We start from the raw sequence: 25,084 nt of genomic DNA on the forward strand, positions 1-25,084 counted from the left end.
ATTTCCAGTTTAAGTGACCGTTTTCAGATATTCATTTTCAGTGTCTAATCTGTGGCAGTCATCACCGAGTCCTTCATTTTTCAGTTGGGACCCCCTCCCCCCCCCCCTGAAGGATCCCTCCTAGGCCTTCCAGCTCTCTTTTGTCGTGTGATTAGATTTTTTTCTATTAAAGAATGAAATAGATATTGTTTTAACTATTTATGATTAAATCAGATGAGTATCACAGCTGATGAAATGAACTGAATTATTAATTCAATTGTAGTTAACCCATAAAAATGTGCTAAAATGTACAAGAACTCATTTACGTCTTCTGGAGTCATAAATCAAGGAATTCTTGGAAGATGTCAGCTGGAGATCAGAGTAAATCATGCATTCACTGCTGGTGTATAAATGTAAGTTGCAAATTGCTGTCAGCTGGGTGCATTATGTACATTAAACCTCTGCATGCTGTGAATATATATCTAGTGTCAGGAAGAACTCAGCCAGGCTGGTAATCTATGCTTGTTTACATGTCTGATGTGCTAGACAGGCTGTTCAATGACATTGACGTGCTTGCTGGTAGCGGTACGTCAGCTATTGGGAATGTTGTCATTTGTGAGTTTGAATTTAACAAGCAGTTTTCTGGAAATGCCAGGATTTTTGCATCGGAGTGGACCAGAAGTGAAATGATGACATTTTACACGGCCAAAGAGCATGAAGGCAAGAGCCCATTTATGACAACAATAACCTGGAAAAACAGGAGAGCAGAGGAACAAAGGACAGAATGAAGGTTGGGTGCTGCAAATGTATTATATTTGGGAGTAACCACAGTAAGGGGACAGGCATCTTATTGTATGAGTATAATATGAGAAAAGCAGAGGTCCCAGGTCAGATCCTTGAGGGACACCTTGCAATACGGTTGTGACTGAGGACCCTGCCATGAGGCTTCAGGGGTCTGACAGGAGGGACACATCGAATGGTTATTACTGCATCTCTATTGCATTCACCTTACATACGGAAGCCTGACCTCAGCCTACATGTTAATTAGATAATTAGGACATTCGTCTAAACTGCTAAATCAAAAACTATTCATTGCCTTGTGTTTAGATCATTTCTTGTTGTTTCCTCTAGCAGATGATACATACTTGAGTTATAATTATGTTCTAGCTACTTCGCAACTTAGCAGTTTAGCGACATAGTGAGAGTCATTTAATTGACTGAACATACTACATTTTTGATTGGAATATTTAATATTTTATTAATTATATCAAAGATGTTATTGATAAGTGGGCAAATAAGCTCAGATGACTCCCCATGTCTCCGCCAGAGCAGCGATGGGGCTGCATGTACGTAAAATGCCATCAGGATCGCTAATGCCACGTTACGCATTTTCATGCAATAACACGAGCCTCCGAACCGGACAACGGTGTGGCGCCTACTGGGGCCTGTCTGGGTGATGAACGAGGAGCCTAGAGAAAGATGAGATTTTGATTGTTTTCGTGGCAAACGGATCAGCATTTTAATTTCTTTCCCCTGTGTTTATTGCTTATTTGGCCTCATGGTTTAGCTGGTAAGGGCTCCGCTAAATGGAAATGAATAAATGTGATTACTGAGGATGACAGTGGTAATCTGTGGGGTTTTCATATCGCCTTTGCCAGCGTTAATCGAATCACGCATGGATCTGTGTCACTGGGCCCCGGCTCTGACACAACCCTACGGTCCTGGGGACACCTCTTTTGTCCTTTGGCTTTATACATATAGGTACCGAATCTGTTTTGCACAAATGTCTTTCCAAGGCATTGCTTCCTGCAGTCTTTTTAAAGTTTCAGGGTCCCTTTTTTTAAAGGGACCAATCTTGTTATGAGGAAATTATCTTCATGGGATGGACAGAAAAGTGCTCTTTTTCGGAAGTTTGGCTTTATATGCGTTCCTGCATTTCCCGCGTCCACCAGCGGCGGATTAGCCCCAGCATGGACTAAAGAAAAAAAGCTGGTTAAGTGATTATTCGACCCGGTTTTGCGAAATTCTCTTTTGGAGACGCCGCAGGCGACGTACGAAGACTCACCAGGCTCGACTCGTAATCATCACAAGTCACAAGTTTGCAGTAAATGAGGAACAGTGGAGTGAAAACCCTCAGAGCCCTTCGGATTAGAGGAGTCCCAGTCTTCTGGAAGAGTCTAATATCCTATATATTTGCTTAATTATTCCCACCACATACCAGGTAATGTCTGGAATATTTACGCTGATTCCTTTGTTTAACATAATTTTTACCTAATCCCTGACATGGTTTTTTTTATCATGGATCTCTATGCATATGCGAGAAATGTCCATATGTTCTGTTTTATTTGAACCTGTTGTGTCCCTGACACAAATACGCAGTAAGGGAGAGTCTATCAGTTAGTTGCCTTGACAGCAAGCACCGTTTTTACTCGTCTGCCATATCTGGTGACGTTCCTATTAGAAGATTACATTTACCTATGTATATCGCACATTTTAACAGACCCCCAACTCCATTTCAGTCAATTTTCCAGTTTCTGCCATCCTCATCTCCTCTGAGGGACACTGGTGTTGTGTTTATGCTAATTTTATGCTCCCTCAGTTGTGTCTGTTATTCAAAGCAGTCGGAGCAGTTATTGCTGCTAATCTTATTTCCCAAAGTGGCCCGAGGCGAGACGAGGCCCCAGAACAGGCCCCGCGGACGCAGACGGCAGCAGCGATGACCCGCTGCTAAATGGCAGCTCTCTCCCAAGGATCCTCCATCAGCCGCCCTGAAAACACAGTAATAAAATGAAACAAATCTGATTTTCAGGTAAATTAACCAGACTGCCAGCAACTGACAGCAGTCAGAACACACAGGATCTGAGCGCAGTAGAAGCAGCATGTGCTGCTTGGATGAGCGGCGCGTCTGTCAGCAGGATCAGTGGCATGTGCATCAGCAGGATCAGCGAGGCATACACCAGCTGGCTGCCCATTGCCAGGATCAGCAGGGCATCTATCGACTGGGTGTCTATCGCCTGGGCGTCCATCGACGGGATCAGCGAGGCATCCATCAGTTGGGCATGCATCGGTGAGATCAGGAAGGTGACCGTTGACTGAATCAGCTTGGTGTCCTCTGCAGGAACAGTGAAGCATCTATCAGCTAGGCATTCACTGACTGGATCAGCAGCACATTTATTAGCTGGGTGTCCTTTGGCTGGATCGGTGGCGCATCTATCATCGGGATCAGCAGGGTGTCCGCCAACTTCATCAGTCCATCAGTGGGATCAGCAGCTCGAACGTCAGCTAGATCAACAGTGCTTCTATTGGCTGAATCAGCGGGGGGTCCGTTGGCAGGATCAGCTTTACATGCATCAGCGGGATCAGCACAGTGTCTGTTGGCTGGATCAGTAACTGGATCCGTCAAAAATATCAGCAGTGCATCTATCAGCGGGATCCAGTGGGATTCTGTGGGATCCAGTGGGATCCGTTTCCTCCAACTGCTCCATCCATTGTCCCCGTGTTACTCACACACATGCTCAAACACACACACAGATAACAAGAAACTCTTGGTTTAATCAGTTATGAACCCAAAGAATAACATCTAAATCCCTAGTAAGGTTTTCTGTTAATACAACTGAAAAGAGCTTATTTGCAATCTGGAAGAATTGCACATAGAAAAATATGAATATTACACTAAAATAATTTATTGATAATTGTCATCTATATTTTTTTGAGAAACAGCAAAAATATAAATCTTCTGTGATGACTGATGTGGATTTTCAGTCAAATATGAAAGGCTCCCCTTTACTGGTTAAAACATACATCCCTTTAAGGGTATACCTCATTAACACGTGGGTGAGATTTGCCTGTTTGAGACCATCTGCAAAACTTCATTAAGTATCTCACACAGCTAAAGGCCAGCCGTCCAATTCCATTGACGACTGAGTAAAGGAAGGATCAACAGGGAAATATATGCCAATTAGACACCCATTAGATTTGCTGACTTAATAGTGGTATTGGTGTAACAGACGACCCAGCCTTCCAAGACGTACCTGTTAATGGTGATTTCTAGTCCATTTCCTCAACGCCAGATCAATCAGCGCTTCCTGGGACGGCAGTAACTGCTTTGAGCTTTATCCCATGAACAGCAAATCCTATTACAGGATGCTAAACATGGGCAGCTGTGGGGGGCGGTGGCCGAAGTTGTGGGCAGAGAGGCCCGATTATTAGAAATATTAATGTAGCCCAGAGGCGTGCCCCTGGCAACAGGGCGAGGAATGTAGCAATATTTCAGGACAATTAGAGGGCGGCTGTGTGGTGTGGTGATGCCGTTGGCGTTTGGGTCGAGCGCATCCGGGACTTTTTACGGGGGAGTGACAGGCGCCGGGCTGTTTAACGCTCTTTCGTCAATAGCTATGGCTGTCTTTGTTCTTATAGAGAAGCTGTTTTCACTCTGCTTTTCTTTATTCATTGCAAATTTTTAAAGGCATTTTAATGAAATGAAATGAAATTAAATGAAAGGAACAAAACGGGTGTTTTAAAAGCCAATTTCATCTCTGTAATATGTAGAACCTAAACAAATAAGTACGAGAACCAATACAAAATATAAGCAAATAAAAGTAAATACAAAGGTTGCGACCGGCTAAGCATTAAAATGAATTTTTCGTAATTCATTTACAGGATTATTTTTATATGTGTCAATGTTTTTTTTCCATCCAAATCCATGTAACCCTGCTCCAAAATATTTAACTACAACCAAATACAGATAGTACAAAAAAACTTGCAAGTTAGAAATCTATATGTGGACATATTTAGGTCATTTTAAACATTGTCATTGTATAATTTTGAGGAGCAAAATAAAAAATGAATAATATAAACCCGAAGAGTGCTCTTTGGGAGAGCTGGGACCTTTCTGATCCCAAATCTCATAGCCACAGAGGAGACACCAGTGAGTGGACACTGATGAGAGGACAGAGAACACACCACAGAGGGGACAGCAGTGAGGGGACACCAGTGAGAGGACAGAGAACACACCACAGAGGGGACAGCAGTGAGGGGACAGAGAACACACCACAGAGGGGACAGCAGTGAGAGGACAGAGAACACACCACAGAGGGGACAGCAGTGAGGGGACACCGGTGAGAGGACAGAGAACACACCACAGAGGGGACAGCAGTGAGAGGACAGAGAACACACCACAAAGGGGACAGCAGTGAGGGGACACTGGTGAGAGGACAGAGAACACACCACAGAGGGGACAGCAGTGAGGGGACACCGGTGAGAGGACAGAGAACACACCACAGAGGGGACAGCAGTGAGGGGACACCGGTGAGAGGACAGAGAACACACCACAGAGGGGACAGCAGTGAGGGGACACCAGTGAGAGGACAGAGAACACACCACAGAGGGGACAGCAGTGAGGGGACACCAGTGAGAGGACAGAGAACACACCACAGAGGGGACAGCAGTGAGGGGACATCGGTGAGAGGACAGAGAACACACCACAGAGGGGACAGCAGTGAGGGGACAGAGAACACACCACAGAGGGGACAGCAGTGAGAGGACAGAGAACACACCACAGAGGGGACAGCAGTGAGGGGACACCGGTGAGAGGACAGAGAACACACCACAGAGGGGACAGCAGTGAGAGGACAGAGAACACACCACAAAGGGGACAGCAGTGAGGGGACACTGGTGAGAGGACAGAGAACACACCACAGAGGGGACAGCAGTGAGGGGACACCGGTGAGAGGACAGAGAACACACCACAGAGGGGACAGCAGTGAGGGGACACCGGTGAGAGGACAGAGAACACACCACAGAGGGGACAGCAGTGAGGGGACACCAGTGAGAGGACAGAGAACACACCACAGAGGGGACAGCAGTGAGGGGACACCAGTGAGAGGACAGAGAACACACCACAGAGGGGACAGCAGTGAGGGGACATCGGTGAGAGGACAGAGAACACACCGCAGAGGGGACAGCAGTGAGGGGACACCGGTGAGAGGACAGAGAACACACCACAAAGGGGACAGCAGTGAGTGGACACCGGTGAGAGGACAGAGAACACACCACAGAGGGGACAGCAGTGAGGGGACACCGGTGAGAGGACAGAGAACACACCGCAGAGGGGACAGCAGTGAGGGGACACCGGTGAGAGGACAGAGAACACACCACAGAGGGGACAGCAGTGAGGGGACACCGGTGAGAGGACAGAGAACACACCACAGAGGGGACAGCAGTGAGGGGACACCAGTGAGAGGACAGAGAACACACCACAGAGGGGACAGCAGTGAGGGGACATCGGTGAGAGGACAGAGAACACACCACAAAGGGGACAGCAGTGAGGGGACATCGGTGAGAGGACAGAGAACACACCACAGAGGGGACAGCAGTGAGGGGACACCGGTGAGAGGACAGAGAACACACCACAGAGGGGACAGCAGTGAGGGGACATCGGTGAGAGGACAGAGAACACACCACAGAGGGGACAGCAGTGAGAGGACAGAGAACACACCGCAGAGGGGACAGCAGTGAGGGGACACCGGTGAGAGGACAGAGAACACACCACAAAGGGGACAGCAGTGAGGGGACACCAGTGAGAGGACAGAGAACACACCACAGAGGGGACAGCAGTGAGGGGACACCGGTGAGAGGACAGAGAACACACCACAGAGGGGACAGCAGTGAGGGGACATCGGTGAGAGGACAGAGAACACACCACAGAGGGGACAGCAGTGAGAGGACAGAGAACACACCGCAGAGGGGACAGCAGTGAGGGGACACCGGTGAGAGGACAGAGAACACACCACAAAGGGGACAGCAGTGAGTGGACACCGGTGAGAGGACAGAGAACACACCACAGAGGGGACAGCAGTGAGGGGACATCGGTGAGAGGACAGAGAACACACCGCAGAGGGGACAGCAGTGAGGGGACACCGGTGAGAGGACAGAGAACACACCACAAAGGGGACAGCAGTGAGTGGACACCGGTGAGAGGACAGAGAACACACCACAGAGAGGACAGCAGTGAAGGGACACCGGTGAGAGGACAGAGAACACACCACAGAGGGGACAGCAGTGAGGGGACACTGGTGAGAGGACAGAGAACACACCACAGAGGGGACAGCAGTGAGGGGACACCGGTGAGAGGACAGAGAACACACCACAGAGGGGACAGCAGTGAGGGGACACCAGTGAGAGGACAGAGAACACACCACAGAGGGGACAGCAGTGAGGGGACACTGGTGAGAGGACAGAGAACACACCACAGAGGGGACAGCAGTGAGGGGACACCGGTGAGAGGACAGAGAACACACCACAGAGGGGACAGCAGTGAGGGGACACCAGTGAGAGGACAGAGAACACACCACAGAGGGGACAGCAGTGAGGGGACATCGGTGAGAGGACAGAGAACACACCGCAGAGGGGACAGCAGTGAGGGGACACCGGTGAGAGGACAGAGAACACACCACAGAGGGGACAGCAGTGAGGGGACACCAGTGAGAGGACAGAGAACACACCACAGAGGGGACAGCAGTGAGGGGACACCGGTGAGGGGACAGAGAACACACCACAGAGGGGACAGCAGTGAGGGGACACCGGTGAGGGGACAGAGAACACACCACAGAGGGGACAGCAGTGAGGGGACACCGGTGAGGGGACAGAGAACACACCACAGAGGGGACAGCAGTGAGGGGACATCGGTGAGGGGACAGAGAACACACCACAGAGGGGACAGCAGTGAGGGGACATCGGTGAGAGGACACACCACAGAGGAGACACCAGTGAGGGGACACCGGTGAGAGGACAGAGAACACACCACAGAGGGGACAGCAGTGAGGGGACACCGGTGAGGGGACAGAGAACACACCACAGAGGGGACAGCAGTGAGGGGACACCACAGAATATACATCCTCAGACGTCCCCTGATGCCACACAGAGGGGAGCGAGCAGATGTCCATGATTTATCCAGCTTGGCAGTTTAACCGTGTCAGAATGATGCCATCTAGTGACACCTCTCCCCCACTTGTCCTGCCACACAGCAACAGGGATTGTTTGCTTGTTTACTGTAGGATCGCAGCATCTGGGACCATCCTGTCCCATGTATAGCTGACAGGCATCCTGGGAATCTTCCCTGCGCCCTTTCCCATTCTTCCGGGCTGATGTCCCGTGAGATGGGGGCAACATTCCCTCTACCCTCTCTCACTTTCTATCGCCCCTTTTTCCCCTTAAAGTATCTGCATCACATCTCTTACATCTCTTTGTTTACCCCCCACCCCCCATTATTATGAAAATGAAAACATCTGAGTGGGGAAGCATGAATTTCCTGGTTTGGAATGTTTCGAATCAAGATGCCCCGAGGCACGGAAAAGGCGTTCCGCGCAGATCCGTGCTCACCTTGTGCTTTCCCGTTTTTATGGGCTATGGGTCAGCAGCGCCATAAGACTATTTTACCCGAAACGTATCTCGCTGCTTTGTGACATATGGGCTCGGCACATGTGCTTAGAATTATGGGGGAGAAAAGACACTTTCTGAAATTTCACTGCCATTTTCCTAAAATATTTTTTTAATGCTTTATTGTGCAATTTTTTGGTAATTATTTAGCATAAATAAGAAAATGCTCTTATGTAAAACATTAATGTATCCAAAGTGTAAAGTATTTACCTATCCATCCATCTTCCAACCACTTATTCTGGATGAAACTGAATAATAATAATAATAATAATAATAATAATGTTACCTGTTGTGCACTGTGTAATTTCTCTGCTTGTAACTAAGTCGTCCCCATTTGCCTGTCCCTGGGTCTCCAGTTCCATGTTCCTCCCCCAGTCTCCCCAGTCCCCCTGTTTCCATCACCCCCTGTCCCCCATCACCCCCTGTCCCCCATCGCCCCCCCCTTCCCCTCATCCCCCCATTTTCCCCCCACCTCTTGGGAGGCCAGCCTCTTAAACAAGCTGTGTGAAACATGACAGATTAGGGTGGGGGGAGGGGGGGCACACGCCTGGGCCGTCCCGCGGTGCTGTGCTGGGGCAGGTGCTCGCAGCAGCACCCCGTGCCCCCCCCATGCCAGCCGGCTCACGGTGACCCAGGGACAGCGCAGGAATGTGTGACCAATTCCATTGTGTAGCACAATGACCGTTTTACATAATAAGGAAACGCCGGTCCCTGGGTTTGGGCTCCCAGCCCAAAAGCTGCCCCCAGAACCCGACCGTAACGCACCCCCCACCCTCATGCCCGCTCCCCTGCCCCTGCCCTAGTGTTCTGGTGATTCTGGCTCCATTGTTGCTACGTTTGTGTCCTGTGACAAAAGCCCCTTTCTGCCATTAGTAGAATTTTCCTCTCACAGCACCAGGGTGCAGCAGAAGCCTGTTTGCAGGAAGCGGCCCCCACACGGCCCTGTGCAGCAGCTCCCCCACCAGAAATGAAGACGTGGAACCACAGGGAGCTGAAATGTTCGGCCCCGAACTCCGGTGATGAAGTCAGCGTGAAGCTCCGTTTTCCTGCCTGAAGACTCATTTCACACGTATGGCTATATGAACACACCAGTCCCAAATTTCCCAAAAACATTTGACACATATTTGATCAATAAAATAATGATAATTTAAAAACAAATAAATGACACCCATTTCTGGCACATTTTAAATCAGACACCCTGCTTTAATTAATTTTTTTAATAATTCTTATAACCATCTTTTTCTTTTAAACCCTGCTTTGTGGCCTCTCTTGTGATTTTCTAGGTATACTAACACAACACATTTCTGAGGGAGACCCCTGACGGCGTTCTGTCATGTTTCCTGAAGCTGTACATTGCCGTTCTGTGAACAGGCATGAAATGTGAACAGCATGTAATACAAATTCCGGAATCGCAGGCAGCTACCTAATATATGTATATTGCATTTAGGGGATATTTCTAGAACTGTTTTCTGTAAAAAATGTCAATGTGTAAAAATGTTAAAATGCAGCGATAGGAAGGCAGAGTGGAGGAATTTATATCTCTGAGGAAGTCACATGTGTAACTTCAGCAGTTCGCTTGGATTCAGATCCACACCGCAGAGGGTAACTTAACGCACACACTACCTTCTGTCGGCGCCATCGCTCGATGGCGTCCATATTGGGGCCGGCTGTTGATGCGGGTGACGATCTGCATTCCCTCGCGTTTTTCTTGAGGGAAGTGCAGGGGATGGACGGAAACTCCCACTTCCAGCGATGTTTGCTTTAGGAAGAAGGGACCACATCAGCTGTGGACATTTATGGTCCCCCCCCCCCTGGAACGAGCTGGCTCAAGTGAGCTTTTCAGAGTCACATTAAATGAGCACAATTTGGAGAATGTGTAGGAAGCAGACTATCGGTTTTATGCACAGTGGGCACGGGGCCTACACAATACAATGAATGGACACACAGCTTTGTGAGCCCAGTACCAGGTGACAGTCAATAGAGCTGAAGTGACCACATTAATGGGGACGGGGCAGATGGTCCTTAAACAGTCCGGGTGGCGTTAAAGCTTTTATTGAGTGCTGTGATGTTCCTTTAGCTTCCAGAGCTGACAAGGCTGGCTTTTATTTCCCTGGAATGTGTGCTGAAGGCCGTCTCATTCAGTTTGTGGAGGTGTGTGCCTTTGTCGGGGCTTTTCTCATAACTGCGCTTCGATTTGACAATGATTACAAACCTTAAGACCTTTTGCCGTTTTATTATTTATCTTACAGCATTGTAAAATGTGCAAATATTTATGAGTTTTATATTATTTAAAAAACTAACATATTTTTTCCCTAAAGGATGTTGGTTAATCACTCTTTGTGGACTCTCTCCCATGGAAAAACAAACATTTACCTAGCTTATTTAACCTTAAGAGTTTTACATATAATCGTAAAATTTTACTTACTCCAGTCATGTGTGAGTTTGGATATAATTGCTATTTGTCTGCCGTTGTTAACTTTAAATAGCCGTTTTATCAAAGGGATGGTTTTTGAAAGACTTTTCTGTAGACCAATAAAATTAATGAGTATGTTTTAAAAGTAAATAAAAAAGGAAACCGTTTAGACACGTGTGAACATAATCCAAACTCACTGTAATTACATTTTAGCTTAGTTTAATTTTTAACATTAGTACCACTCATCGGATCCTGGTAAATAAAGTATTAATGTACATCACATTTTGAACGACGCGGTGTTTCACAGCTGCAGGAAATGCGGTCGTTCGCGCTAACAGCTAAACATCAATCAGCTTAATGTCTTCAGTCTTAACTGGCCCCAGCAAAATTTTATGTGAACCTTTTCAAATATGTAAAACCTATGAACATAACTGTGAATGTTATGTTATTTAAGCACGTAGTTGTTTTATAAAACCTGCTCTACTGGTCAGCCATTACTGAGCCCATATTAGGGAAGTGACACCTTCATTAATAACGAATATATTTCCCCGGCATAGAAAGTTGGGTTACGTCATCCATATCAATGCCGCGTGTCAAGGGCTGCGATGAAGAGAAAACAGGAAGGACAGTTAATCTAACTTTAATTATCATTCCCCTGGTGCCAGGTTGTAATTTTTGTGCAGGTTAAAGCCTGTGTCCGATCACAGGTAAAGTATAATTAACATAAGACAACATGCTGAGCTTCCGCCGTGACAAAACAAACACGGGGAGGTTTGATACGGAAAATAAAGCTGATTAATGTGCTGGAACAGAAGCATACAAATCACAATCGCCGCGCGATGAAAGCGGAGGGGCGATAACACGTCCCATCAAATATAATTTCCGATGGGTGTAGCTGGTTTATTTAAACTATGTGACTGACAGCAACGCCGCCGTTTAACGAGTGCGGTATGCAGTGCTGTTTCTGCAGGTGACTGTTAACAAATTAGCTGTTTAATAAGAATGGTTTCTATTGCTGCTAATCACCTGCATCTCTCTAGCCTCAGCGTAGAGTTGAGCTACTTCGAGATAGGCTACCGTAGTGCTAATCGATCACCCTAACCCTAACCCCTAAAACCTAACCCTAACCCCAAGACGGTGGAACTGCACATGCGCAGAAAGGCTCGACAGCAAGTCTCCAGAGGCAGCTCAACTCGTCAGAACAACCCAATGCTGCGCTGTCGCTGGCAGGGAGCTTCAGTTCACGCGAAAGCTGCGTCACGCATCTGTAAGTGCAAGTGCTGTAAGTCTGTCACTCATTCAAATCTCACTTGCTGCTAAACATGACAGCAGTATCCATTATCTGTGTAATCATTATGCAAGAATGCCAGATCGTAATTATGCTTAGTCCTTCATATCTAAAAAGTAAGAGTGATCCTGGAGAAAAACGTGATAATGGTGACTACATGACAAGATGATCGATGCCTTTCTTGTTCCATCCTGGTGAAGGTGTTTCTGTTTACGTCGGTATTTATTTGCTGGTAATTTGTGATAGATTGTCACTTAGATAATCAGCGTGATATATTTCTGTGATGCAGACATCTAGTTATAATAATTTATTATAACAAGTTATTTAAAATAGGTAAAATGTTATACTAAATATTTATGGTTACTGTTATGTGAAAAATATTTTGATTAGCTTGTTCTTGTACGTTCTGGGTCTGAATGCCTGACTGAGGTGATGAGGTGCCTTTCTAACACTATAAGTGATGGGGCTGCCCCAGGTAAAAACTAATATATGTATATGCATGTGCTATACTTTTATATATATGTGTCTTTTATCATTTTAAATTTATAAAGAAAACACTGTTATTGGCCTCATCCACGTGCCTCACATTGTCCACTTTAAACGAAACTGTCTTTCATTCATTTCTTAGAGGCACAGACATGCATGAAGATGCCTTTGTTATGATTTTATGTCAGTATGGTGTGTATAAAAGGTTTTGAAAGGTCCCCTACCCATGCACCGCCATTGTGAGATAAATACATCCGGTAGAGCTCGACCTTCTGCAGACTCAAACTGCAGCACCGGGTAGAAATGTTCATTTATTAATCAGATGCTATTAGCCAATGCAATGTACATTCTGGAGGAAGCAAGGTCACGCAGCAGCCAGTCACTGGAGCAACTAGAGTGAAGGGCCCTATGGTGACCCTGGGATCTGAACCAGTAACCTGATCTCAGTGTCCTAACCCAATGAGCCATGCACCCCCTCCCCCCACCCCACTCACACACTGAGTTTAATTAACATCCACGTATGAGTGTTAATAAATGTGTTGAGTAGAGGGGCTGGTGGTTATAAACACTGTAGGTGACGTGGTCCTACGGCTGACAGTGCTGTAAATGTCCCTGACCTGCCCCCCCTGCCCCCACACCTTTGCTGTAGACTCAGTGGTGGGGGTCTGTTTGCCAACCACCATGTGCGTTTGGGAGAGCGTAGTGAGAGCGAGATAAGGCGGGCCGGTCCATATGAGGACACCCATGCGGGAAGCAAGTCAGGCTGACCGTCGCTGACCTACATGCTTCTGATTGGTCGGCCTGGTCCGTTTTCCTTTGCTCCACATGGCATCGGCAGTGACCTATAAAGACGTTTTTCTTAGACGGGGCAGTCAATTCGGGGGGGCGGGTCCAGCGTATAATCAGAACAGACACGTGGGGAGTGTCAGTGGTTTGGAGTAGGGAATTACACCACATCATTAAGCAGTCAGATCAGATGTGGGCTGAAGGCTCTTCTCAAAATGGGGGTGGGGGGTGGTCGGTAAGTGGCGGAGCTTGGCAAATAAGCACATTGAAAGTATTGACTTGCATTGTGTTCAGTAACCCGCTGGCTGTGCCCCCCGCTGTCCATCCACGTGTCTCTTCTCTTCTTTACCTGGTGAGGGAAGCTCTGAAATGCCTTTCCTGCGAGTGAACCTCGTCGGGGCGTCGTTCCCACTCAGCGGCGCCCCCTAGGAGAGGCTGTCCTGCTTGTGGTGCCCAGCTGATGCTGTGTGGGTATTAGCATGCGGAGCGGCTTCCCAAGCCTGGTCACGGCGAGCATGAACACAGCCACAAGCGCAGACCCCAAATATGACATTATCCCTGCGATTCTCTTTCAAATTTCCATAAAGACACTCCCTGCCTCAGGTGGACAGGCGGATGATTTCATGCGCGCCGTGTCACGTCTTAAAAAGACGCACGCTGGGCTCAGAGCGTGTATTTAGACACAGTAATGGGTGCGGAAGTGCAGATCTCTGAGAAGCAAGCTCTAAAGGCAGCCGCGCACCACGCAGCCCCCCCACCAGTGTGGGGCACCCCTGGACATTTAGAGGCCTTTAATCTGGCCATTATGTGCCCTGAATTGTGTTTCATTAATTTTCTCGAATCCCCCTTTCTGAAGCATTATTTCTGATGTGATCTTAACTGAGGACTAATGTACAGGAATAATCTGCAGTTATCATTTTACATCAGCAAATCCAGTTTTATAATATATCAACTCAGTAGTTCAGTCAGGGTCACAGAACTGTATGCTGTTTCAAGGCATGCTGTACCTGTTATCAGATGGTTGGTGGTTCAAATCCCAGGATCGGTAGAGCAATGTCATCGTTGGGCCCCTGAGCAAGGCCCTCAACTCCGCTTTCTCAAAAATATGTACGTCATTGTGGATAAAATAAAATCTGCTAAATAAATGTGATATAATAATTGAGTCTCAGCTTGGACCTCTGAAATTAAAGAACTGGCGTGTGCTGGCCAGTGGTGGGAGTGGCTCCATGTGTTCACATTTCACGGGGTCCGCCGGAGAACAAGGGCCAGGGCGTGTCGGTACGCTGATCCCGGCACAAAACCGCGTGGGAAGCTAACAGATGTTCGCCCAGTATGAGGCCTGGCCAGACTGGGGATCCTTCAGACACTCCGGTTAGTAAACGATCTGAGTGGGGCGGGGTTATGTCAGGTCACATGATCTTATTGGATGCAATCTGGGGCTTCGCTGCAATGGCTTTCGGCGTTCACACTCAGAAACAGATCTGAAAAACCTGAACTTATTTTAAAAAAAAACAGATATGGGATTAACTGGTGTGTTTTCCCCAGCTGCTGGTTTGATAGACAGCGATTTGAAATAGTAAAAACTCTTTTGCCTCCAGGCAGTGGCGACCGCTAGAGTTAAGCTAATTGGCAGAGAGCAGCCAATCACTCAGTAGATTCTGAGAGCGGTCACACGGTCATTCACAGGACGGTCACTGCGATAATCCAAACTGAATGGACCGTGAAGTGAGCATGTTTTAGGTAATTGTTTCTGCAGAGAGATGAATGGAGGAGGAGTGTCAGATTTATCCGGAATCTGTCACTTTTCCGGCAGAGCTATATGAAGATGGAGTACATCCAGACGGAATCGACCTCCAGTGTCCAGATAGCTGTTTTAAACGACGATGACCTCAAGATACGGGATGAGTTTCTCCTAATTGCACGGACAGCGACGGGCATCTAAGTGGGTCAGGACACGTCTGTGGTGGCGTCCTAGCATATCGATACACCCCTACTTCTGGGCCACCGTCATGTGTCTGAAGGTGTTACATTCCAGCAGATTCACTGCTGGTGCTCCGATGATGTCACATGACCAGTGGAGTACAGGACGAGCAGTGGTCAGCCAAACCAAAAACACAGCTACCACATCTACCATCGTTGGACTTTTGATATCTTAGTTCCGAATGCACTGCAAATCAAGCAGACCAAATGATGTTTTTAGATGTTTCTGAAACTATTCACAGCAGATAAAATACTAAAGTCACACATCTGCTGGTCATACATCTGCGTGAATACTTCTGAATATGGCCGCTACAGATTTATGTGTCTGTGTGCAGTTTGATGTATAAAACAGGATGTTTTTTGTGATATATGTATACATACATGTCTGCTGGCTATCTCACCTCAGACTCCGGATTACTTGAAGTTTATATTCCAAACTCGCAGCCCCTGCGAGGCAGACCGAGAGCTAAAATCCCACTGAATTTTTTCATGAGTCGAAAAATCGTACAGCGGTGTTGGAGATTTAGCCGGGATTGTGCATCGCCAGGGGCTGCTTTTGCTGATACATGCATAGCTGCTTAGCTGAGCACCCCTGTGACCCGCTGGTTATGACAGCGTGTCCCCACCTGGCGCTACGTGTCAGTGTGATTGGTTAGCACGCTGTACTGTTGAACCTGCAGGTGGTCAAATCTATAAAGGACTAGTCTTTGGTGTCTGACCCTGCAGGCTTTTTGTCTGAATTAGGTCCTTGTCCTCCTGAGTCCATAACCTGAGAAGCCTGTGAGAAAGTCCCAGCCTCACGCCCAGCTCCTATACATTTAATCTGATGAGCAGGCAAAGAAAATCACCTCCCCATCTAAGTCAAACTAGCTATTCGCGGCCGTACGTCAATCACCTATACTAATAATAACTGTTCCTCTCTTTCAGGTTTTTGATAAATTGACTTTCCTGTTGAATAAAAAAGTGCTAACATTTGTGTTTGTAGAGTGTTCAGCCCTGTACCTCCTACCCTATGACTGTTCTGTGTTTCTAGAATGTTCTTGTCCTGTACCTCCTACCCTATGACTGTTCTGTGTTTGTAGAATGTTCTGTCCTGTACCTCCTACCCTATGACTGTTCTGTGTTTGTAGAATGTTCTTGTCCTGTACCTCCTACCCTATGACTGTTCTGTGTTTGTAGAATGTTCTGTCCTGTACCTCCTACCCTATGACTGTTCTGTGTTTGTAGAATGTTCTTGTCCTGTACCTCCTACCCTATGACTGTTCTGTGTTTGTAGAATGTTCTGTCCTGTACCTCCTACCCTATGACTGTTCTGTGTTTGTAGAATGTTCTGTCCTGTACCTCCTACCCTATGACTGTTCTGTGTTTGTAGAATGTTCTTGTCCTGTACCTCCTACCCTATGACTGTTCTGTGTTTGTAGAATGTTCTGTCCTGTACCTCCTACCCTATGACTGTTCTGTGTTTGTAGAATGTTCTTGTCCTGTACCTCCTACCCTATGACTGTTCTGTGTTTGTAGAATGTTCTGTCCTGTACCTCCTACCCTATGACTGTTCTGTGTTTGTAGAATGTTCTGTCCTGTACCTCCTACCCTATGACTGTTCTGTGTTTGTAGAATGTTCTGTCCTGTACCTCCTAACCTGTGACCCATCTCCGTTTATAGAGTGTTTCTTCTTTTCAATGAGATCTTTACTCCACGTAGGCAGATCTGACTGCAGAAGTTGACATGCTGATCTCTTCCAGGACAACCAGATCTGAAGTGATCGCTGTGACTACCCATACGACACCGTCTGTCTAACCTTGTCTCTGTGACCGCTGTGGTTTCATCCTAACAATAGACTTCCAGTTATAGGTCATTAATGCGATTCGGTGTCAGTTAGCCCTGTTTGGTATATGCAAATATGGTAAACAAAGTACATGATGCAGTTTATAGACGCCGCAGATGATGTAATTTCAAGTGGCTTTTCTAGTTCAAAATACATTTAAAATATTTAAAAATATATATCTGTATACGGTGTGTTTAATAAAATTATTAATTCATTAAAAATATTGATTTTCAATTGTATGTTAGTCTGCTATTCTGTCCTCGTTGTTCAGGGTCCTTAGGGTTGGTGTTTGAAATTCCAAATCTACTTTGAAATAACAGCATTGTACTTCCTTTGTAGTGCACTTTTAAACCAAAGGAGCAAAACAAACTTTTTTTTCCTTTATATCTATATTTCCAGCGGTTTGTTTGTTTGAAATCTGAGCAAATCCACTAAGGCTAATTTGGCAAAAAGCCAATAAAACATAAATATAAACCATTCAGAGGAATGAAAACGATCACCGGGCAACACATTGCCATGAAAAAAACATTATTAAGAACCGTCCATGTGTCAGAAGCTTTCGTTACACATTATTCTTAGATACTGTTCAGTACTAAAACAGACACAACAACTTGATATGCTTTTTAATACTTCCATACAATATTTCTGCCCAAATTATTACCATTATAAGGAAAAGGGGCATACCCATGTTGCTGAGTTTGGTGTAAGTAATTAATCATAAATACCCCTGTATGTTTCTCTAGTGTTAGGACTGCTGTGTCTGAAGCCCTCAGTTGTGCTTCACCTATATCAGGTGACTGGGGCTGATTGTTAATTATCTCCTGTTAGGTTTCCTCTGCAAATGATGGAGAATTAATCAAATATTACCTTCGAAAATGGCAACCCCCATTAAAACTAATATGATTTTAAATGACAAGATGTGGTTGGAGCCTTCGTCGGAAATAGACCAAAAGCCCAGAAGCTATTCTCCACGAAATTCCTTCTCAAATGCACTTATTAGTCATTATTATCATATGTGTACAGGCATGTTGGGGGGGGGGAGTGGAGGGTGGGGGGGGGGGGCAATGATTGACTTTGCAGTTTCAAAAATAGTTCAGAAATAAGTGCTTTAATGACTCAAAAGAGGCAATTTGACTTGAGCCTCAAATGAACTCTTGGTTCTGGTCCAAGCATTCGCCACACATCCGAAATGCGCCGTTCTGCAGTCCACAACCTGCTAAACTCGCCGTGTGTTTCTGCGACCTTTCAGGCTGCGCGGCCGCATTTCCGGAGCAGCCTGGCTGGCTCTTCCCGACACGCTCCATCTGCATGCCGCAGCACAGAAAACAGACCATCTCTCAGCGCTGTAACGAGCGCACAAATCAAAGCGGGATGATTTCATTAAGAGCGTCGACCCTGCTCGCCATGGTCCTGCTCAGGTGTGAAATCCGGCTCTGTACGTTTGTTGTTTGCTGTCGTTTTTTTCAGAATAAAAAAAAACATGAATGTGTATATTTAGCAGCATTTTAATTTAAACTGATTGAACTGTGGCCTAGTCTTTTGCTGACCTGAAAGCTAACAATCAATTCTTTTCCTTATCTTTCTCAATTTTTTATTACCTGGGGCAAAGTCTTATGTAAAACACATTTATTTTTAATGGATTTTTTAATGAATTTTTTAGGTAGACTATTAATAATGCCATTAATTATAGGCAGGCAGCATTAGAGTACGGCTTGGGCCGCTAATCCTGCCCCTCAGCTATTGGCTCGCAGCTAATCCAGGCCGGTGCTTCACCCAGAGAAGGCCTGAGCCGGAGGCGGCCGGCCTGGCGGACGAGGAGGCTGAACCGGCGGATAAGAGACGCCGAGAATTTAGCATGCGGCTTTAGCCAGAGGGGCTGCGCTTTTAAAGCCAGATGATATGTTGGTGTTGTGGGGATAATCCAGGGATGCGGAGCCGGCGCTGAAAGTCGCTCCCCTGTGGAAGGCAGAAGTCTGCCTGAGGCCCTGGCCTTGGTGTGAAGATCCACACAGGAGCATTGTGCTCGCATACCTGGGGGCTGTTTTGTGCGGCTGCTTGCTAGTCCCTCAATCTGCTTATAGGGTTAGAATAAAGGTTCCAGTCAGACAAGGAGAGACGGCTTTAAACCCTTAATAGATTTTTCCACCACAGCTTTGGAGCGGGAAGGAGAAAGGTGTTAATTACCACTGGTTTTTAATGGTTAATTAAATGTTTCAATTAATTATGTGTTTGTTGCCAAAAAGTCTGCTGTTAATTGGCCAAAGCTGGGGGAAAAAATGGAAATGGAAAAAAAGGAGAGAGCCTATGGTTTCCCAGTAGAGAGATTCTGAAATTCGCCTGGAAAGACGAGTGGGTTCATTCATAAGGAATATGACTGAGAAAGAGACGGCGGAGGTAGGAAAAACACGGAGCACGGTCCCGCCGAGCAGAACCGGCCATCGCGGGGAGGTGGGGACACCTTGCGGTCCTCTCCGTCTGCAGAGAGACACTTGAGCTCGCTGCTGGACAGATACACGCACGATGAGAAACGTTTTTCACTTTCACGTGGGAGTGATTTAAGCACACTGAACATGAGCACCCTGAGCACCAGAGAGCTCAGACAGCCGCGTGTTTCTGTTCCGTTTCGGTAAATAGCCTGGTGATGTCCGCGAGCCACAGATGAGGGAGAAACCCAGTTAAACCATGATCCTGCTATGGTCTCAGCTCAGCTTCAGTCTACAATTTCGGTTTCAGTCTACGATTTCAGCTTCGGTCTACAATTTCCGACTTTGCAGTTCCGCAACCATCATGAAGAGATCCGGAAAGCTGCCGGTAACACTGACACTTTTGGCCGTCTGAAAAGGTCAGACGTGTTTCCAGACTGTGGGGGAGGGATGGGGGGGAGAAACAACATGGGGGCAGTAATTCCCAGTAATAAGCTGCGTATCGCACAGCTGACGGACAGACAGGAGAGTCTCTCTAAACTCACCACCGCAGGACCATGAGCGGCCCCACAAGCAGCCGCAGTGGCTGATGGGAATTTATTCCTGAGAAGCGGCCTGGTGTCCTGGGGGGTGGGGCACAGATCTGAAATCCACTTCAGCCAAGATACGGAAGGCAAACACCATACAGTTGGCACAGCGCCCCCTATGTGTGCAGGTGAATTGACGTCACAGGTGAGCCCCCGCTTCAGTGTTTTCATTGTCTGTCATTGGAATCGTGATGCAACAAATTAATACAGGACAGGAAGCCTTGTAAATGTCTGCCACCACGGCGCCACAGAGCGCTGACTTCAGTCTCAATATGTTAATGAACCCAATGCCCCCCCCCCTGTTAACACCAGCCCCCCCCCCCCCCCCCCCCCCCAAGAACCTTCTTTTTATTTTTTACTTTCGGGATAAGAATGAGAAGTTCAAGATCAGCGTTTCAGCAGCAAGCAGCCACGGGCTCTTGTCAATTCCGGTGACAGACAGACACCTAGAGCCAATTCCCGGGAACAAGCGGGAATTATGACGTGAGGATTCTGGCGCTTTGGTCCCTGGCAGGAATACATCACTTCGCAGTGAGGCGTGCAGGACCCTCGCTTAATAACCTCCCTGCGCTGCCATATCTCCCGCCTCGAATATTTCATCTCCATCGCAGGGAGGCCCATTGTGCGGAAACCGTCGTTTTCCCGTTTGAACATTTTACATGGACTTCGGGGACAATAAGCTACAATCTTTTATTACGCTCGTGAAAATAAATAAAGGAAAGAGATTGGACTTGTCAGGACCAGGAGACATATTAACGGTGAATTATGACATTTTGAATCACGGGATAAAGAGACGCTTCCGAATGTTTGAGATCACAACAGTTTGAACGCTGTTAAACGCAAAACTATAACATTTCCAATCTGAAATTGATCCGCTTAAGATTAAGAGCTCTGTTAGGTAAGATCGTTTAGGCTGTATAATGACGTTTTTGGTAAAAATATGATTTGTGCCTTTTTTAGTATGAACTCAGAAGACATCATTTACTGATGAAATTGAGCTTAAGGGATTTTTGTCTTGCAGCCATTCATTTGGTTGTCTTACTGACTAGTACAGATTTGGCATTCATTTCGACTTGCCGTTGATTAATAATTTTCTTTCTTTTATGTCGTTATTTTTAATTTTCTCCATTTTTTTTTCGGTACGGTTAAGATCTCTCAAAAGGACCCAGTAAAGTTGTGCATAGTTATATGTATATTTGGTGAATTGTGTACACATACTATGTAAAATGAATACATTTCTGAAGCAAACATGGATATTTGGCTTTTCAATCGGCGCCCTGATATACAGGATCTTGAAATGTCTGCTCCGAGCTACACTGTGACCACACACCTCCCGATAGCCTGCAATATCGCAGCCACCTCACCCGGCCATGTTCCAGCCTGGCCCCGAGAAACAATATCGCCGAAGCACTGCCTCTTATTGAAATGAAACCCAAAATAGACCCAGAGGGCTGGTGCTGTGAGCGGGGAGGGGATGGGCGGGGGGGGGGGGGGGGGGGCGCGGGGCAGATCAGCCTCTCCCCCTCTTTCAATATCTCAGGGTCTCTGCTTTCTGCACCTTCTTTATAAACATACCTGCAGATAAATTCTGTCATTTAATGAAACCCCACGTTTATCCGCAAACAAGCCGAGAACTGATATTCTCACGTGATCACACCCGGTCGAGTGGGTTTCTAAACCTCGAATTCACAAATAAAAGCCTTAGTAAGAGTCATTTGAGAAGGTTAAGCGGCAGTAAATAAATATCACTCTTTCCCAAACACACGGCCAAGCTGGTGTTGCTGATGGGAACGAAAAACGTTTTGTACTGCGAGGCATTTCTCGCCCTATCCCTGGAGTGGCACGTACTCGTGTGGCGTCCCCTGTGTCTCTCACACCGGAACTTTCCTTCATATTTCATAAATGAAAACAATTAGGGGGCTGACAAAGATGCAGGTTGATTAGTAAAGTCAGCGATGGCTATGTTTGTATTGCGAGAGATATTGCGATGGCGTGTCGGCATGCAGGCAAAGCACGCACATGCAGTTTGCTGGTGTCATGGTGTATAATAATCTCTCAGCCTGAACACCTCGGGTGTAAACCAATATGATTGAAAGCTAATGTTTTTGTGTCTGCAAACTGAAAAACATTAAAGGGGCGGTCCTTTCATTTACACTGGCTCTTGCTAAGGCAACATCATAACAGATAGAATTATAATGGGTAAGACGAAAGAATCTATTGTCTGTTGTGAACCAATTAATTTCACTTTGATTCTACTGACGCTTCTAAACAACGCAAGCTGCGTACCTTGAAGGTTTGTCAAATCAATCGCATCTTTATTTTTCCACGCCTTTAACCAAGGATGAAGACAAATGCGGCTTTCGCTCATCTTCAGTCAGCCATACAGAAGTGCCCCCTTGGCGCCGTTTTGGGACAGACCTAATTAATCGCTCATCTGCCCCGCATCAGGCCTATACATCACCGTGGCAGCTGGGGCGGCTGCTGGTGCTGCGGCATCACCCCGCCAGCCTCGCCCGCTCTTCAACAACATCACCACAGGTGGCGCTTTGTAATTAGTAAGCCGCCGCCGCTCGGAGCTCGCTCCTTTCGCCTGCGACGTTTCCCGCCCCGCGTGGGTCACACGGGGCCATCCGCGCCGCCGCCATGTTCTTCTGCTGTTGTGAAGATGCTCCGCCTCTGCGTTTGGACCGCAATGTTCTTTTAAGTTGGAAAATGTCCAGTTTTCGGTAAGTATTTAGCAGATGCTTTTATCCCGAGCGACGCACAATTGAGAAGGTGGGGTCAGATGGTGCCTGGAGCAAATGAGCATTAAGGGTGTCGCTCAAGGGGCCCGATGATGACGTCACTCCGCCGGCCCTGGGATATGGACAGAAGCCCTTCCAATCACAGGCATTCTCACCCTCCCAGCCACCCAGTGAGGAATCCCCACTAAAATCCTATCATTCCTAAACAGCCAGCTGTCCACTGACATGCATAGGTCATTTCACCCTATTCGTCACATTAAAATGCTATTTGAATGTTATTTGAAGTTTAATTAAATTTAATTATATTTGAACATGTAGCTTGTGTCAGTCATATCAATGCGTAATAATACGTTATAGTAAATGCATTCACTATTTTTTTTTTTCTTCAAATTTTTTTATCTGGATCCGGCATCAGGACCATGCGAGGGGGGGGGGGGGTCTGAGGAGGGGCTGGGGGGGAGGTTAGGGTACCTGAGTACCGAGCGGCTGAAAGTATTTCCTTTTTGAATAGCTAAATGCACCAACGATCACCAATGACAAATCTATAGAGGGGACCAGCCTTCCCATTGGTCGTGCACCCGCCCCTCGAAAAATCTCACCTTGCCCCCCCTGGGAACGAATTCTAGAGTCCCCTATGCGTGCAGATGTCATTAAGTGGAAGCAGGTTAACGAGCCACGGTGAGTGAGCGCATTCATATTGCGATGGCATGTTGATATGCAGACAACTGCTAACACAGAACATCCCCGGTGTTACAGCTAAAGTACATAATAAAAATGTACTTCTAAGTAAATAGTCTAAAAGCTTGTATTTGTTCTTTAAACGGCCCACCTGTCTCATCTTAGACGTGTACACAATGGAACTGGTCTGTCCTCCTAACGCTCAGTGGGTGCCTGTTAAATTAGTCATTGTTATACTGCACAAGCAGCCCCTGTTCAGATCAACTGGGCAGAGACGGATGAAAGGCGTGAGGGATGGGGTTCGAGGGCTCAGCGGCCTGGCAGAGATGTTCTGCGTCTGGAGAAGGAGGCCAAGGTGTCCCGGGGACCTGGGGGGGGGGGGGGGGGGTAGGGGGCAGACTGAGGTCTGAACCTCAGGATGAGAGCAGCACTGTGTATGTGTGTGTGTGTGTTTTCAGGTGGGGCATGCCAGGCTAACGGCACTTCATGGAATAGTGCCTAGTCCTCTTGGCACCAAAAAGCCTCCTTGCATTTGGGGGGGGGGGGGGGCATCTGTTAGCAACAGATATGTGATGGAGTCATGTGACCTGGTGGTAACTAGGCTTCTAAGTTTAGGCTGTCATTGTACATGGTGGGTGCTTCGTATAGCTTTCAGTGTCGGGAACCTGCTCAAGGAGCTTTTTAAATGAGATGTTTAAAGGACAGGTAAAAATAATAAGGATGTCAGTGTCCAAAGAGGCAACGTGACACCCTGGGGGAAATCCAGCAGTGTGTGTGTGTGTGTGTCTGTGTGCTTGTGTGTGCGTCTTTGTGTGTGTGTGTCTGTGTGCGTCTTTGTGTGTGTGTCTGTGTGCTTGTGTGCGCATCTTTCTGTGTGCATGTGTGTGTCTGTGTGCTTGTGTGTGTGTCTGTGTGCGTCTTTGTGTGTGTGCGTCTTTCTGTGTGCATGTGTGTGTCAGTATGGACAGTCGTACATTTGTGTGTGTGTGTCTGAGTGTGTGTGTCCGTATGGACAGTCATACATTTGTGTGTGTGTGTGTCTGAGTATGTGTGTCCGTATGGACAGTCATACATTTGTGTGTGTGTGTCTGAGTGTGTGTGTCTGTATGGTTAGTCATACATTTGTGCCTGTGTGTGGATTAGGTTCATATTACATTTTGGGGACGACATGTTCCTCACAATGTGAAAAAACCCTGGTATTTTGATGTTGTGGGGACCATTTTCAGGTATTTGGTGTTCATGTAGTCCCTTTGTTCCCTGGTCCAGTCCCTGTTTGCTCCATGTCTGTTGTGCTGCGTGTCCTGTCCTGTCTGGTGGCTGAGCCCCTCTGGGCTTGTGTGGGCTGTTTGTCCACCCTTGCGTACAGTCGTCTTGGTCCCCTCCCCTGTTTATCCTCCGTGCCCAGACAGCACACTTTGGGGAGGGGGATACTGTTACGTCTTTCCCATCATTTCCGGCT

At 47.0% G+C, this 25,084-nt stretch overlaps 2 long non-coding RNA genes across 3 annotated transcripts; one reads left to right on the plus strand and one right to left on the minus strand.

The window, feature by feature from the left end:
• The first annotated feature begins 11,094 nt into the window (after nt 1-11,094).
• Nucleotides 11,095-17,379, plus strand: LOC125715215 (uncharacterized). Its single transcript, XR_007383962.1, has 3 exons — nt 11,095-11,535; nt 11,963-12,095; nt 15,202-17,379. It is a non-coding gene; the product is annotated as an uncharacterized LOC125715215 (long non-coding RNA).
• LOC125715217 (uncharacterized) lies at nt 16,418-16,968 on the minus strand. Of its 2 annotated transcripts, none has more exons than XR_007383966.1 (4): nt 16,856-16,968; nt 16,710-16,806; nt 16,517-16,613; nt 16,418-16,467 (listed from the first exon to the last, which is right to left on the minus strand). It is a non-coding gene; the product is annotated as an uncharacterized LOC125715217 (long non-coding RNA). The 2 variants fall into 2 exon arrangements; XR_007383967.1 differs by adding an exon at nt 16,614-16,709 and having other exon boundaries at nt 16,420-16,467; nt 16,517-16,564; nt 16,759-16,864.
• Nucleotides 17,380-25,084: the final 7,705 nt, after the last annotated feature.

Source organism: Brienomyrus brachyistius, chromosome 19 (genome assembly GCF_023856365.1).
Source record: "Brienomyrus brachyistius isolate T26 chromosome 19, BBRACH_0.4, whole genome shotgun sequence".
NCBI lineage: Eukaryota > Metazoa > Chordata > Actinopteri > Osteoglossiformes > Mormyridae > Brienomyrus > Brienomyrus brachyistius.